Source organism: Sminthopsis crassicaudata, chromosome 4 (assembly GCF_048593235.1).
Source record: "Sminthopsis crassicaudata isolate SCR6 chromosome 4, ASM4859323v1, whole genome shotgun sequence".
In the NCBI taxonomy this organism is placed as follows: Eukaryota; Metazoa; Chordata; class Mammalia; order Dasyuromorphia; family Dasyuridae; genus Sminthopsis; species Sminthopsis crassicaudata.
In genome coordinates this window covers 65,347,881-65,362,076 of record NC_133620.1, presented here as the reverse complement: position 1 = coordinate 65,362,076, position 14,196 = coordinate 65,347,881, and the positions used below count along the sequence as shown (strand labels likewise).

Genomic DNA, 14,196 nt, shown 5'->3' with positions numbered 1-14,196 from the left:
ATTCCGTCTTCATAAACCTCATGGCACCAAGTAAGTATTTATTGGTTTTTATTAACTCTCTAACAAAACCTTGTGTTCAGGTTATCTCCAATTTCATTTTATTGTCACTCCTGTATAGTTCATTAGCAACTTTTTTATGACTTAGAACTATAATTTACACTGTTATCATTATTTAACTTCGACCTTTGTTTTATAAGTTTCACCAACTGTAAGCTTCCAGAGGGCAAGCAAAGGATTTCATCTTTCTAAACTTCATGGCACCAAGCAAGTATTTCTTGGTTTTTATTAGCTCTCTAACACAACCTTGTATTCAGGCATTATTTCCAATTTCAATTAAAAACAGAGCTGCTGAAACAAAATGAAAACCACCAAAAATGAGCTATCCATTAAAAGAAATAATAATAAAAAGGCAACAGGGTCCCACACGGGCAAGAGATTTAGAAATTGAAGCTTCCTATTTTGCTAAAGACTGACAATGTAACCTATATAATGCCATTTAACCTCTCTGAGCTTCTCTTTGCCACTCCCCCTCCCAAACTGTAAGGAAGACACTTAATATCAGTTCTGGCTCTACCTCACAAGATAATCAAACATAAATGATACAATAAGCTTATGTGAAGATTAATTAGATGAGCACTGTAGAGTACTCTGGGCTCTTGGAGAAAAAAAAAATTCTAGAATACAATTTATACAAGGCTGTTATTATTTAAGAGAAATAGTCGAATCACCAAAAGCAAAGAGAACAGTGTTGGAGGAGGGGAAAGGGAGATTACAGAAAAGGATGCAGTGAGGATAACCCAGGGCATCTGCTTAGGAAGCTCCTCCATCCTGAGCACCTCAAGTCAGCAGAAAGTACCCACACAGGTGTCTAAACTCCCTTAAGATTATCTCCTGTTTGTGAGCTGGGGAGTGATTGTGCAGCACTCTCTTGGAGGGACTCTTTTGATGTGCAAATCCCAAAAGAATTGCCTGTGTCTGGGGAGAGGTTATCTGGAAGAGGTAGATGATGAAGGGCTGCCTCTGGCACTGTCTGTTCTTTGCCCTCTGTCTTTACTCTGTAAACAACCTGTTGGGATGCCAGATGAGAGTCTCCTGAAGAGGGTCTCCAGGGTAGGCTACTGGAGGGTCACTAGCACTCCAATCAGACAGTCAGAAACCCATTTGGGTGATGATTCTAGGACTATCCTCTCTGTAGCCTCTCTCCTCCCCCACCCTGACTCCATACCTGCCTGGCTGTCTTTGCTGGCCACATTTGCAGCACCCATCACTTCATTCTTCAAAAACCCTTATGAGAAAGACTGTTCAGAGACTACTGAGATTCCCCTACTACTGCAGCTGTTGGGTACCAAGCCATTAAGCATTCTGGAGTGGGCTGAACTCCACTGGGAAAAAAAATCCATATTCCCAAATCTGCTTCCCTTCCTCCCAACATTTCATAGAAGCCATTCCCTGCCCCCTTGCCCTCTCTCTCTCTCTCTCTCCATGGCCACTCTGTAAGGCAGCAAAGCGTGCGCTCTGCCGCACAGCAGAAAGCAATTATGGGTATTGATAGGATTTCAGGACCATCCTGGTAGAATTGCCCAGTTCCGCACCTGATGCTACAAGACAACTTACTCAGATGGAGAGACAACTCAGAAAGCTTCTGGATTAAATAAATAAAAATGCATGTAACAGCAATCCCTCAAGGAGGGCCATCTCCCTAGGATCCCTACTTAAGCATCACTCTCCCAGCTTCTGATGTCATCAGACTGGAGCCCCTTCCCCCATTTCCCTTTCCCCTTTCAAGGAAATTCTCCAGTTGCTAGGCTGGTTACCACAGGCATCATATGCCCTCAGGTAGTATGTGCAAGGAGTGGGCACATTTGGATGTGCACATGTGTGGAGAAAGATAGCTGCAGAAGCACTTGACTCCCCAATACACCTTCTCTCTCCCTTATTGGTTTATGCTGACATAACACTGTCCCCAATACAGAAGGCCCTGAGTACACAGCTACAAGGGCAGTCTTTGATAATTACTACCTTTTCAAAAAAAATCATTTGTTAATTTCCAGGGCACCTGGCTCCCTAAGCTAGGGATAACACACAGAGAGTTCTTTACAGAGGGGTCTGTTCAAGCATGTTAATAGTGCATTAGCTTGATTGTTAGTTAATATTTGGCTTAAGTCTATATACTCTGGATAAATATATACCACACAGAGGGCTGATTGGAGAACTCCTCTGGGCTCACAAGTTCATGTTCTCACTGAACAATTCAGTCTTCTCTGGCTAGCTCTGTGGATTGCCCAAGCACATTCTGTAGCCAACATGCTCTTTCCATACACATCATTTAGTGTCTGTTTGCATGTGCCCAGGCGACCATGCATGAAAGTATGTAACATGCAAATAAATATATGCAGGTCATTGCAAGTATGGAGAGAGCTACTGGGTCTTAGAATAAATAGAATATTCCTCTCAGAACAGCAGAGTTGCCTGCTCATAGTCTCCAGTGCTTTGCCTGGTTTAACTCAATCAGTGGGACTTCCACCATCACCCCTAGGGAGAAGAATTCCTCTCTAATAAGGTTCCCTCTTCAGATTTTTTCCCCCCTCTGGCTTTTCAGTGTGGAAGAGAGTAAAGGAGGAAGAGGGAGGGAAGCAAAGGCAGATACTAGGGTTGCTATATGAACCATAGAAATGGAGATCTCCTATGTCCAACCTATGTTCTATCTATCCCATGCAGAGTACGTCATGGACCAAGAACAGGCAAATAGACGGAGTCATCCCCTGCGACTACTCAATAAGATGGGATTCTCTGAAGCTAATGAGAGTTGTTCTAACTTTGCAGACTTATCCAGGTAATAAGAATACAGGTCAGGAAGAATGTCCAGGGATCTGGCTGCCATGAAGCTGCCGTGATTTAAAAAAAAAAAAAAAAAGAAAGAAAGAAAGAAAGAAAGAAAAAGAAAAAGACTAGATGTAGTTCAAACCAGGAAGCCTTCAGCCTGGATTAGGACAGGAGAAAGCTGAGAGACCAAGAAGCACGGAATCCTCCCCTCTGGCTGCAACTGCTTGCAAATGCCCAAAGCAGCCTGCTTCCAGGAAGCAATTTGCCCCTTTATCAGTCAACACAACACATGCAAGCAACCTTTCCCAGCAAAACATCACCAGAAAGCCATCAGATACAACACACGCTCAATTACCTTGTCTCCTTGCTGTATCAGCTGCTCCCAAGCCCCAGAGCGTCTGAGAGGAGATTCCTAACAGATTCCAGGGTTTTCGCAGCCCCGACCACATCTCCGGTGGCAGCTTTCCAAAGTTTTTATTTCATGATTTCACGTGCTCTCCCCCCCTTCCCATATTTGGAGGGGATGCGAACGCCTTCCTTTCAGAATGGGGGAGAGCACAGATACCCCTTTCCAAATTCTGCCTTCCCTTGCTGCTGGTGCCGCTATCCCTCTCGCCTGCTCTCTTGCAACCGAACACCAAGAACTCCGGTAACCCAAAGCATGGTTAAAGAGTGCTTCTGGACTGGATCAGAAGGGTGAAGACAGGATGGAAGAAGCAATGACAGTACAGAGCCAGCCCCTTGGGGAGTCCTGGGTCCCTCTGCAGAGGAGAAATCCAGGAGCTCGCCTTCTTTTCCAACTCTAAAAAGCCTCTCACTCTCTCTTCTCCCAATCAGTGCTTTTCACTTGGGGAAAGGCAAGTCCACAACGTTCAGCCGAGATCATGCTGCTAGCTGATTTGCTCCTGCCCTCTCTACACACAGCAGGTGCACCCACTGAGGTGGGTAACTAGTAGAGAGGTCCCCCCGGCTTGAGACACCACTAACCCGGGAGCCGGTTCTCGGCGATTTGATTCCAAGACTGCCTATAGCCCCGCGTTCCCATGCTCCGACTCCGAACTCCGTACCTAAGCAGTGTCACCTGCAGACTCAGGCACCAGATGAGTGTCTTAAGATAACAATGCTTCCCTGCCTGCCTCCCTCTCTTCCTTATGCGCGGAGGTTGGCAGCCAATGAGATCCGTGGTCACACTCCCTCCAGGTGCCGATTGGCTAGCCAGCTTTGCAGGAGGGAGGGCTCTGGATCTTACCGGCTGTCTCCTTCGGTTAGCTAGTAGACTGGGGTAGAAGCTCGTTAACCCTCCCCGATTTGCTGCAAAGACTTTCCAGTCTGATGGAAAAAGTGATGGACAGATGCCTGACTCGGGGTTGGGGTGGTGTAGGCAGCTTGGGACAAAAGAGGTGGAGTTAAAAAAAAAAAAAGGAAACTCAATGTTCCCTAATCTTAGAATTACTCTTACGCCTTGGTCACACTTATATTGTTGTTAACTTGAACTCCTGCATACAGAGGTCCGTTTCTGACTTACAGAGTGGAGATGGACCATGGAATTATTTTTTTCTCTTCCTCCTGAAATATCTAATATGTTTACAGTGGCAATAAGGCCACGATGAAGACATTTATTTCAAAATACTAGCAAAAAGAAAAAAAAAAACATAATGAGCAGGGAGAAATAAAAGAGGAGAGTCTAAGGACTCGGGGAAATGGAGTTACACAGCTTAGCAGCAGACTCAGAAAATTTGGATGGACAAAAGTAAGACAGAGACAACCTTCAAGTCAGTAAAAAAAAAAAAAAAAAAAAAAAAAAGCAAGTGAAGTGGAGGGATCTGAGGGTGCTGGATTATTCATCTTCATCCCAGGGACGGATTAGGAAAGCAACCAACACACACACACACACACACACACACACACACACACACACACACACCCAAAAACACTCTTGCTTAGTTTCTTTCATATTTATGCGATGGGGGTGGGGGACGTGGGGATGGCGATAGGAATCTCGTTCTCATTTTTTGTTTTTAAAGGCACACTGGAGAAATCGGAACAGCAGCTGCCTTGTTTCTCCTAAGCAGGTGCTGCTGCTGAGCCTGCGAATTTAGATAGAGAGAAGAGGGGCGAAAAGAAAAGTGTGAGGAAAGAATATTAATTGTAACCAGGAAGGGCTAACTTACGAAGGATTTTTATCGTAGAATGAGGATGCAAAATTGAACACTGTAGCCCCTACCTTACATATTGTGCTGTCAAGGGTGGGGGAAGGTGGTCCTTGAAGAGAAAGCTTATCTACAGAGGATGAACCATGGGGATGAATTTAGAGGATGTAGAGTGCACATTGTGAAAAGGGGAAAAAAAAATACTTTTCTTCCCTGAAAATCTTAATTTCATTCCTCCATTTATCTGACTCATTACTCAAAACCTCTTAAAGAAGAAGAGAGACTCTTAATTTAGTTTTCTTAAACAAGTCAACAAGAGAGATTATTCTGCCATGGACTTTTTTTTTTTTTTTTTTTTTTTTTTTAAGAAGAGGATTATGCATTTTAGGGAATGGCACAAAATTATAAATCAAGGTGAACAAAAAAGTTCTGGGAAGTTTGATGTTTCAGAGCGTGGGATACAACAGGAAACTGGGTTTTACCTCTCCGCAGTGTGGGACAGTTGCTGCTTTTACCCCCATCTTATCCCCAAACAAATAGTCATAGATTACCAGGGGAATGGTTTGCTGAGTAGTTTTTTGGTAATTCAATACAGACCCACCATAGAAAGGAGGAATCCCAGCTTCTATTTTTCTCTATACAGCATGCACAACTGCACTGTGGTATTGTCAGTATAGTGCCCTGAGTCTGAAGGCCTGAGTTCAAATACTGGTTCTGTCAGTTCTGGGAATTTAGCCAAGTCATGTCACTTTTTTGAATCTATTTCTTCATTTATAAAATGAGAAAGTGGCACTGCATAACTGGTGAGATCCTCTTCAGTTCTAAATCTGTATATTTCTTTTCCATAAACTTTTTAGTGTCTAGGCTGTGTATGTATTGTTTCTGTTGGTTAAATTTGTAAGTTCTTAAAGGATAAGAACTATCTCGTTTTTTGTCCTTGCATGTTCAACACCTAGTAGGATTTTCTTGTACAACTAGATATAGAATAATTATTTAACTGAATTGAACTTAAGGTGAAGGGAGCTGGATGTCCCAATGCATAGAGAGCCAATTTTAGATTATAAAAGATCTGAATTAAAATTTGGTCTTAAACATTTACTAGTTATGTGACCTTGGGCAAGTCATTTTGTCTCTGTTTACATCAGTGTCCTCATCTACAAAATAAAAACAATAAACCTCCTAGAATTTTTGTGAAGATCAAATCATATAATAATTGTGAATGCTTTCTCCTATTTATTGTCTTCATCATCATCATTTTTCTCTAAGTTATCTCTACTAAATCTCTATACTAACTCTAGAATCAGAGGGCATGGGTTCAAATTCAACCTCTAATATTTATAGGACATGGGAAAATCACTTAATTTTCCAGTGTTCCAGCATCTTCCTTTGTGAAATGAAATTATAGTGAAATGATATCTATATCTATATCTATCTATCTATCTATCTATATATATACAGAGAGAGAGAGTGAGTCTAACAAAAATAGCATATATATAATTTCACTATAATTTCATAACTTCATAATTCTAAAAACTTTTTCCAAAATTAAAATAAAATAAAAAACTGTTCCAATGTTGTAGAGTCAATAAACAAAACATTGATAAGCATTTATTAAGGACCTACTATGTGCCAGGCACTGTGCTAAATCTGGGGATACAAAAAAAGGCAAAAGACAATTTCTGCTCTCAAGGAGTTCACAGTCCAATGGAAGGGATGACAAGCAAACAACTATATAAAATAAGAGTGATACAGGTAAAATGGATATAATTAGCACAGGAAAGAAACTAGAATTGTATACAGAAGATACAAAGTAGAGTCAACATACATTTATTAAACAGTTACTATGTGTAAATAATGTATTAACTCCTAGAATATAAATAAATTAGAGCAGAGAGTTCCTGCCCTCAAGGAGCTTGCATTCCAAGAGAAAATACAAACTGCAGTTACACTACTATTAATAATTTTCAATTTTTTAAATTAATAATATCTAGATTCATGAAATGTTACATTAAAAATAATATATACAATTAAATACTGCTTGAGTGGTTCCGTCCATAGGTGCCACATGAATGTAAAGGTACATCATAGTGTCATTAGGGGAAAATTTCATGGAGAAGTTGATATATGATATGAACTTTGAAGGTAGGTGCCACCTAAATGGGAAGAGGCAGTGTTGGAGAGGTTGTTGGGTACAATGAAAATAACTCTGAATTAGGGATCCAAGGGCCTTGGATAAAAGCTTACTTTTGCATTTGGCAACTGCATGACTATGAGCAGAATATTTAACTTTCCCAGACTTCAGTTTCCTTCCTTGTAAAATGAGTACTAAAGGACATCTGAGGTTTCATTCAGAAATAAATTTGTAATCTTAAAAAAAAAAAAAAAAAAGAATGGACACTTTCCCAAGCAGCAAGGATATGGTGTTTTAAAGGAGTCCTTTATGTACATTATTTTCTTTATGGATATTATTGAACCTTTCAACAATCACAAGAGGGAGATAGTACAGGCATTTTACAAATAAGGAAACTAAGGCACAGAAAAGGCATGTGACTTATTTATCATCATATTGCAATAACAATTGACTCCCCAGGCTCCACATTTAGTCCTACTTTGACAAGTTAATAGAAGTGAAGGGTAATTGGATTGGAAGGGGTAAAATGAATCAGATCGTAAGCAAACATGCAATTGCTTTCCCATAGAACTTCAATGTTTATAAAGTATTTTTCTCCCAATAGCCCAGTGAAATAAAACAACCATTGTTATTTCAATTAGAAAACTGGAGATATGAATAAGTATGGTATATGATTTGTCCATAGTTATGGCATGAAAATTCTGATATTTAAGAAATGTTAGATGTGGGACACAACTTATATTTTCTGACTCTAAATTTAGTGCTGTTTATGTTAGTCAGATGCAAGGAATACCTGGAAATAAAGGACTGGAATTCAAAGAGAGATAAGAACTGGAGATCTAAGAGACATCTGTACAGAAGGAACTTATTTCAGTTGTTTGGTTTTTTCCTCATTCATTTTCAAAAAGTTGAGTAGAGTTAGCCTAATGATTTGCCTACAGTATCAATTTCTCTCCCTTAACCCTACCCTCATTTCATCCACAAGGAAATTGTTCAGGTTCTTTGTTTCCCACAATAATCTACCTCCCTATTCCAATCAGGATCATATTCAGTTTTGAAATCAAACGACTTCAAAATGGTACAGTGCCTTTCTAATTATTTTTTACCAGTCCCTTTTTCTCACCAAGATATAGAAACATCCATAAAAACTTCAAGTAATTTGATTCTAATTTGGTACAGTTATTCATGAGAGGTAGTGGATAACAAGCATGAACATTTTAGTATAACTGCTCTGTTACCCAAAGTACCCAGAGAAAGAATGTCAAATAAATGAAACAGACAGATAATCCCCCCCAAAATTTGATGATTGGGTGCTATACTACCTTTATTCAAAGAAGTCCAAGAAACTTCAGAAAAAAATATTGATGGGATACCAACCTATAGGAGCATGTGCACACATATGACATCTCTACAGATCAGCTTTTGTTCATTTCAGATGTTTGAAAAGAAATGCTTTATATTGTTGTTGTTAGAAGAATAAAAATGGATATCTGAAAGGTTGTCTTATTCAAAGTTATTCAGAGACTCAGAGATAGCTCTGATAAACACTTTGGAAACCTAGTTCATTTTATTGGTGTTAGACTATTTACCAAGCAATACAATTAGCTTAGTACCTATTATGTGCCAAGCACAGCTCTAAGTGCTTGTGATACAAAAAGAAGCAAAAAAAAAAAAAAAAAAAAAAATCCCTGATCTAGAGGAGCTCACAATCTAATGGGAAAGCAAAAAAAAAAAAAAAAAAAAAACAAATATATACAGACAAATAATATACAAGATAAATAGGAAATACTTAATACAGGGAAGTGACTAGAATTAAGAGGGGTTAGGGAACTTTTCCTTTGAAGATGGGATTCTAAAGGAAGCCAGGAAATTAAGTATGAGGAGATAGGGAGAGAGAGCATTCCAGACATGGGTGACAGGTAGGGAAAATGCCCAGCACTGAGAATAGAATGTTTTGTTCATGAAGCATCCAGAAAGTCAATGTTACCAGACCAAAGAGTATGGATCGGGGAGTATGGTGAAAGAACTTTAGAAAGGGAGAAAGGAGATAGATTATAAAAGGCTTTGAATGACAAACAGAGCATTTTGTATTTAGTACTGGCCAAATAGAGCATTTTATATTTCCTCCTGGAGAGAAGGGGAAGCTACCGGCATTAATTGAATAGGGAAGAGACATGATCAGACTGTGTTTTAGGAAAATCATTTTGGTGACTGAATGGAGGATAGATTGGAGTGGGCAGAAATATGAGGCAGGCAGACCCACCAGTAGTAGGCTGTTGCAATCGTCCAGGTGTAAGATGATGAAGAGCTTCACCAGAGTGGTGGCAGTGCCAGAGGAGAGAAGAAACAACACGAAAATGAAAGTGACAGACCTTGGCAACAGATTCTGAACATGAGGAGTGAGCCAGGATGACAACTATGTTGTGAGCCTAAGAGATGGGGAAAGTATAGTGCCCTGTACAGGAAAAGGGAAAGGGGAGTGGGATAGCCAAGGAGAAAAGATAATGAACTCTCTTTTTTGAACATGTTGAGTTTAAGATGTCTACTGGACAACCACTTCACGATGTCTGAAAGGCTGTTGGAAATATAAAATTGAAAGTCAGAAGAGAAGACGGGGTAGAAGAGGTAAATTTAAGAATTGTCAGCATAGAGCAAAACAAGTAGAACCAGGAATACATTGTACACAATAACAGCAAGAAAGTGTGATGATCAACTATGAAAGGCTTGGTTCTTCTCAGTGGTTCAGTGATCTGAAGCAATCCCAATAGACTTTGGATAGAAAATGCCATCTGCATCCAGAAAAAGAACTAAGGAGACTGAATATAAATCAATACATGCTATGTTCATTTCTTTTTTCTATTTTTTTCTCTCTCCCAACATGATTCATAAAGCAACATGTATTAAAAATAAATAAACTTACTAAACTAAAAATTAATTGTCTAATTAATTAAAAATAGAATTGTCAGCATAACAATGGTCATAAAATTCAGGAGCTCATGGGATCGTTAAATGAAATAATAAAGAAGAAGAATCAAAGAGGACACCCATGGCTAAAGGGCATGAACTGGATAGCAAAGAAAACAGGGAAGAAATAGGCAGAGAGGTAAGAAGAGAACCAGGGTAGAAAGATATCTCCAAAACCTAAAGAAGAGAGTATCAAGGAGGAGAGACTGATCAATGGGAAAGACTTCAGAGAGGTCACAGATGAGGACTGAGAAAAAGTCACTTGATTTGGCCAGTTGAAACCATTGATAACTTGGAAAGGGCAATTTCAGTTGAAGTGGAAGTCAAGTTGCAAGTGCTTAAGAAGAGAGTGAGGGGAACTTGGAAGCTCCTTTTTTAGATAATTCTCTCAAATAATTTAGCCTCAAAGGGCTGAAGAAATAAAGGGTGATAACACGGATGGAAAGATCAAAAAGTTTGTTGTTTTTTTTTTCATGACATGGGGGAAACATGGATATGTTTGTAGATAATAGGAAATGAACCAGTAGACAAGTAGAAAGATTGAAAATATATGATAAGAGGGGATTCCAGCAGAAGAAATCTATCTATTGGAGGATTACCTAGATCAGGTAGTGGAGGTAGCCTTGGTAAGGAATAAGGCCATCTCACCATATCACAGAGATATGAAGGAGGGGATAATGTCAGAAGGGCTTTTGAGTGATATGACATGAGAAGAGGGACATCATAGTCAATTATTCCTTTATATTATGAGGCAAGGTAAGCTTCTTGAAGGCAATCTTTTTTTTTTTTTTTTCCCTCTCTTTTTGGTCTTTGTGTCTCCAGAACGTAGTAGACACTTCATATTTATTGACTGACATTGTGTTGAAATGAATGACTCAGTATTCTAGGATTAGATCATTCCATCATATACTGAACAGCGATCTGTTCTATAGTGAACCCCAGAGTGGTTAAATGTCTTGCCGAAGGTCACACAGCTAATAATAGTCAGACCCTAATATTGAACCAAAGACTTCTAACTTTCCATTACTTCATGATTGGCTTAGTCTGATGACCTTTGAGGCTATTATTGTAATATTATTCTTTACCTCATTCCCTCCCTGCATATTCTGCAGTTTGCTCACTGAGGCCTGTGGGATACAGCATTTGGATAACTCAGAGGAAAAATTAGAGATATTCTTTATATCTACTCTTTCCAAAGTTGAAACTTTATTTCAATCCCTCCAACTTGTTATTATTGTTGCCATCACTGCCAAATCATATAACACTTCTGCCTAGATAAAAGTTTTTTTTTTTGTTTTGTTTTGTTTAGTTCTGTTTTACCAGAATTATTTTTCAAGCATCCAATCCATCCAACAAACAACTTTCCACTTCCCATCAGAAGTTCTGTAGAATATCATGTCTTCCTGGAATAATATGATTACCTAAAATCTCTTCACCATTATGTAGATTGATTCAGCTTTTGAATATTCCATGCTTTCTCAACCCACTAACTCAGTCTCCCCTCTGATTAGAGATGGGGATAGTAGAATAATAAACTCCCAATGCTTTCTATTGTTGAGGCCTCAGAATGTTGAGGATATCTGTGTTTTCCATGAGCAGCTCTGCTTGGCTTCCAGTCAGAGGAGGAGAGTATCTTCTGGTTTTTGCCCGCTTTCCCTCCCTATTAAGCTTCCTGTTTTGTGTACTCCACTCTCCCTTATTATTATTGTAAGATCTTTGAGGACAGGAACTGTTTTTTTTTTTTTTTTCTTATTTGAATCCATAACCCTTAGTGAAGTACCTGAAATACAGTAGGCATTTTAAAATGCTTACTGAGTTAAATTGAGTCATAGGATGCAATTTCTTTTATGGTCCTAAAATTAATAACCAATTCCCTCCTTACTTATGGGAAGTTCACTGGATAATACATTTACCTACTATCTACATACATGAAAAAATGTCACCTAAAGAGATCCCATCCAATCCCCAGTATTAAATCTTGAGCCAAAGATGGAATATTTGTAAGATAAACAGCATTTGTTTATGGTGCAATATGAAAACAAAATGAAATCCATCTCTAATAATCTAATAATAAGATGAAAGAGCTTTCAAAATATGGAACTTTTTGTGCAGAGATGTGTAGAGGGCCAGGAGGTAAGAATCCATTCCAGTTCTTAAATCTTATTGTAACCTGACTCACCAATATCTCTTTTCTTAGTAGCAGAAACATGCTTGATAATACTATAGATTGGGATTCTAGTAAGTGAAACAAAATGCAAACACTACTCAACAGACCAAAAGATAAACTTGGAACTTAGGACAGGAAAGAATGTCTACAAAGTGACTAGAAGCATTTAGGAGAAGGGTATCTGCGATAATGGTATAATAAATTTTACACTGATGTGTATGAAAACAATTTACTTTTCTAAGTAATCAAGATTTGGGGCTTAAGAGGTTTAATCATTTACATCATAGTAGATTTTGCTAGACTATAAGAATTTTAATAGAGTGTACTTTGTATCAAACCTATAAACATTTAAGATATATGTATTCGTGGTCTTGATCAATAAAATTGAAGATTTATAACTGAATTCTTTTGCCTGGACTCCTGATTATCACACTCTTCATCTCACTACAGGAGCTGGACTCCAACAGAGATGAATAGTAGTTCAAGTTCCTGAAGGATTGTGAGTGTCATTTACCTTCTGAGAGACTGAGTGTGGGGAGCTGCATTACCTAAGTATTTGGGGAGTACTTTTGCTAGTGATTGACTACAACTTACTTAACAATTCATTTGCATGTTAGCTGCCAATGTACTCAATATATTGAAAATACTTTATTATGCCTGTCATTCTTTGGAAAAAAGAAGGCTAAGGGGAAGCTAAGTGGTACAGTGGATAGAGTACCAGCCCTGAAGTCAGGAGAACCTGAGTTCAAATCAAATCTGGCCTTATACACTTAACACTTTCTAGTTGTGTGACCCTGGACAAGTCAATTAACCCCAAATGCCTCAGTTAAAAAACAAAAGAAGAATGAAAAAGGAAGAGTATCTAACATTAATGGAAATTAATCTTATGTGGATGATTTCCCCTCCTAGAATACTTGTTAAATATCTTATGCCTATAATTATAAGGAGAATGTTGAGTTAGTATGCACACACAACTATACACACTCAAATATTTCTTTCTGATTTAATATTAATATTTAATATTAGAGCAACATTAATATTATTGAAAACTTTACTTTTTCACCTTTTTTCTCCTCAGATTGATTTTTAAAAAAATATTTTTCTCTCTTCCACATTTACAACCTTAATGTAGCTACATTTCTTTTCTTGTCAAAAGTATAACTTCTGGTACCCATACTACATCAATCACCTGTGTATATAGTTTCCCTTAATATATATATATATGTATGTATATATATATACATACACTATATACACATACATATACTATATATATACATATAATATATATACACACATATACGCACATACATGCACATATATACACACATACATACATATATACATACATGCACACATATAGACATATACATACATACATATATATATATATATATATATATATATATATATATATATATATATATATATATATATATATATATATATATATATATATTTACAGAGTTGAGATAGGCAGACCTGGAGGGAAAAACTCCAGTCTATTATTTTGCATCACACATTAAGGCTTGCTTTGAGTACCTGAGTAAGAGTCACAGCGCCCTCCAAATTCCTTTAAAATGTTCTCCCAAACAATGTAAAATACATTCTCATTCTCCTTTTCCTCTACGCTCATTTCCCCAATAACCATGTCCAACTGTTGGAGCAGAAATGACAAGACTGGGTAGTTAGCGATAGGAGGAATATTTAGATACCAAAATAAACTAGAGAGGATCATCAAAAATTATATTCATGGTTCATTTCAAAAATGTCCTTTAAGGAGTGTGTGTGTGTGTGTGTGTGTGTGTGTGTGTGTGTGTGTGTGTGCTTGCGCGCTTCGCCTCCACCTAGTCCACTGAGCCATCTGAATGATGCCAGGGGAAGATTTTGCATTGCAAAGTCTGATTGGAAAAAAAAAAAAAAAAAAAAAAAAGCACCAATTCAGGTAGTTAATAGCGGAG

At 38.2% G+C, this 14,196-nt stretch overlaps 1 protein-coding gene across 1 annotated transcript in view; it reads right to left on the bottom strand.

Annotated features, from left to right (window-relative positions):
• Positions 1 to 3,914, bottom strand: part of BRINP2 (BMP/retinoic acid inducible neural specific 2) — a 157,569-nt gene extending 153,655 nt beyond the window's left edge. Inside the window, exon 1 of the mRNA XM_074308446.1 lies at positions 3,179 to 3,914. The gene's annotated coding sequence lies outside the window, so the exon portion shown is untranslated. The remainder of the gene's footprint in view (positions 1 to 3,178) is intronic.
• Positions 3,915 to 14,196: the final 10,282 nt, after the last annotated feature.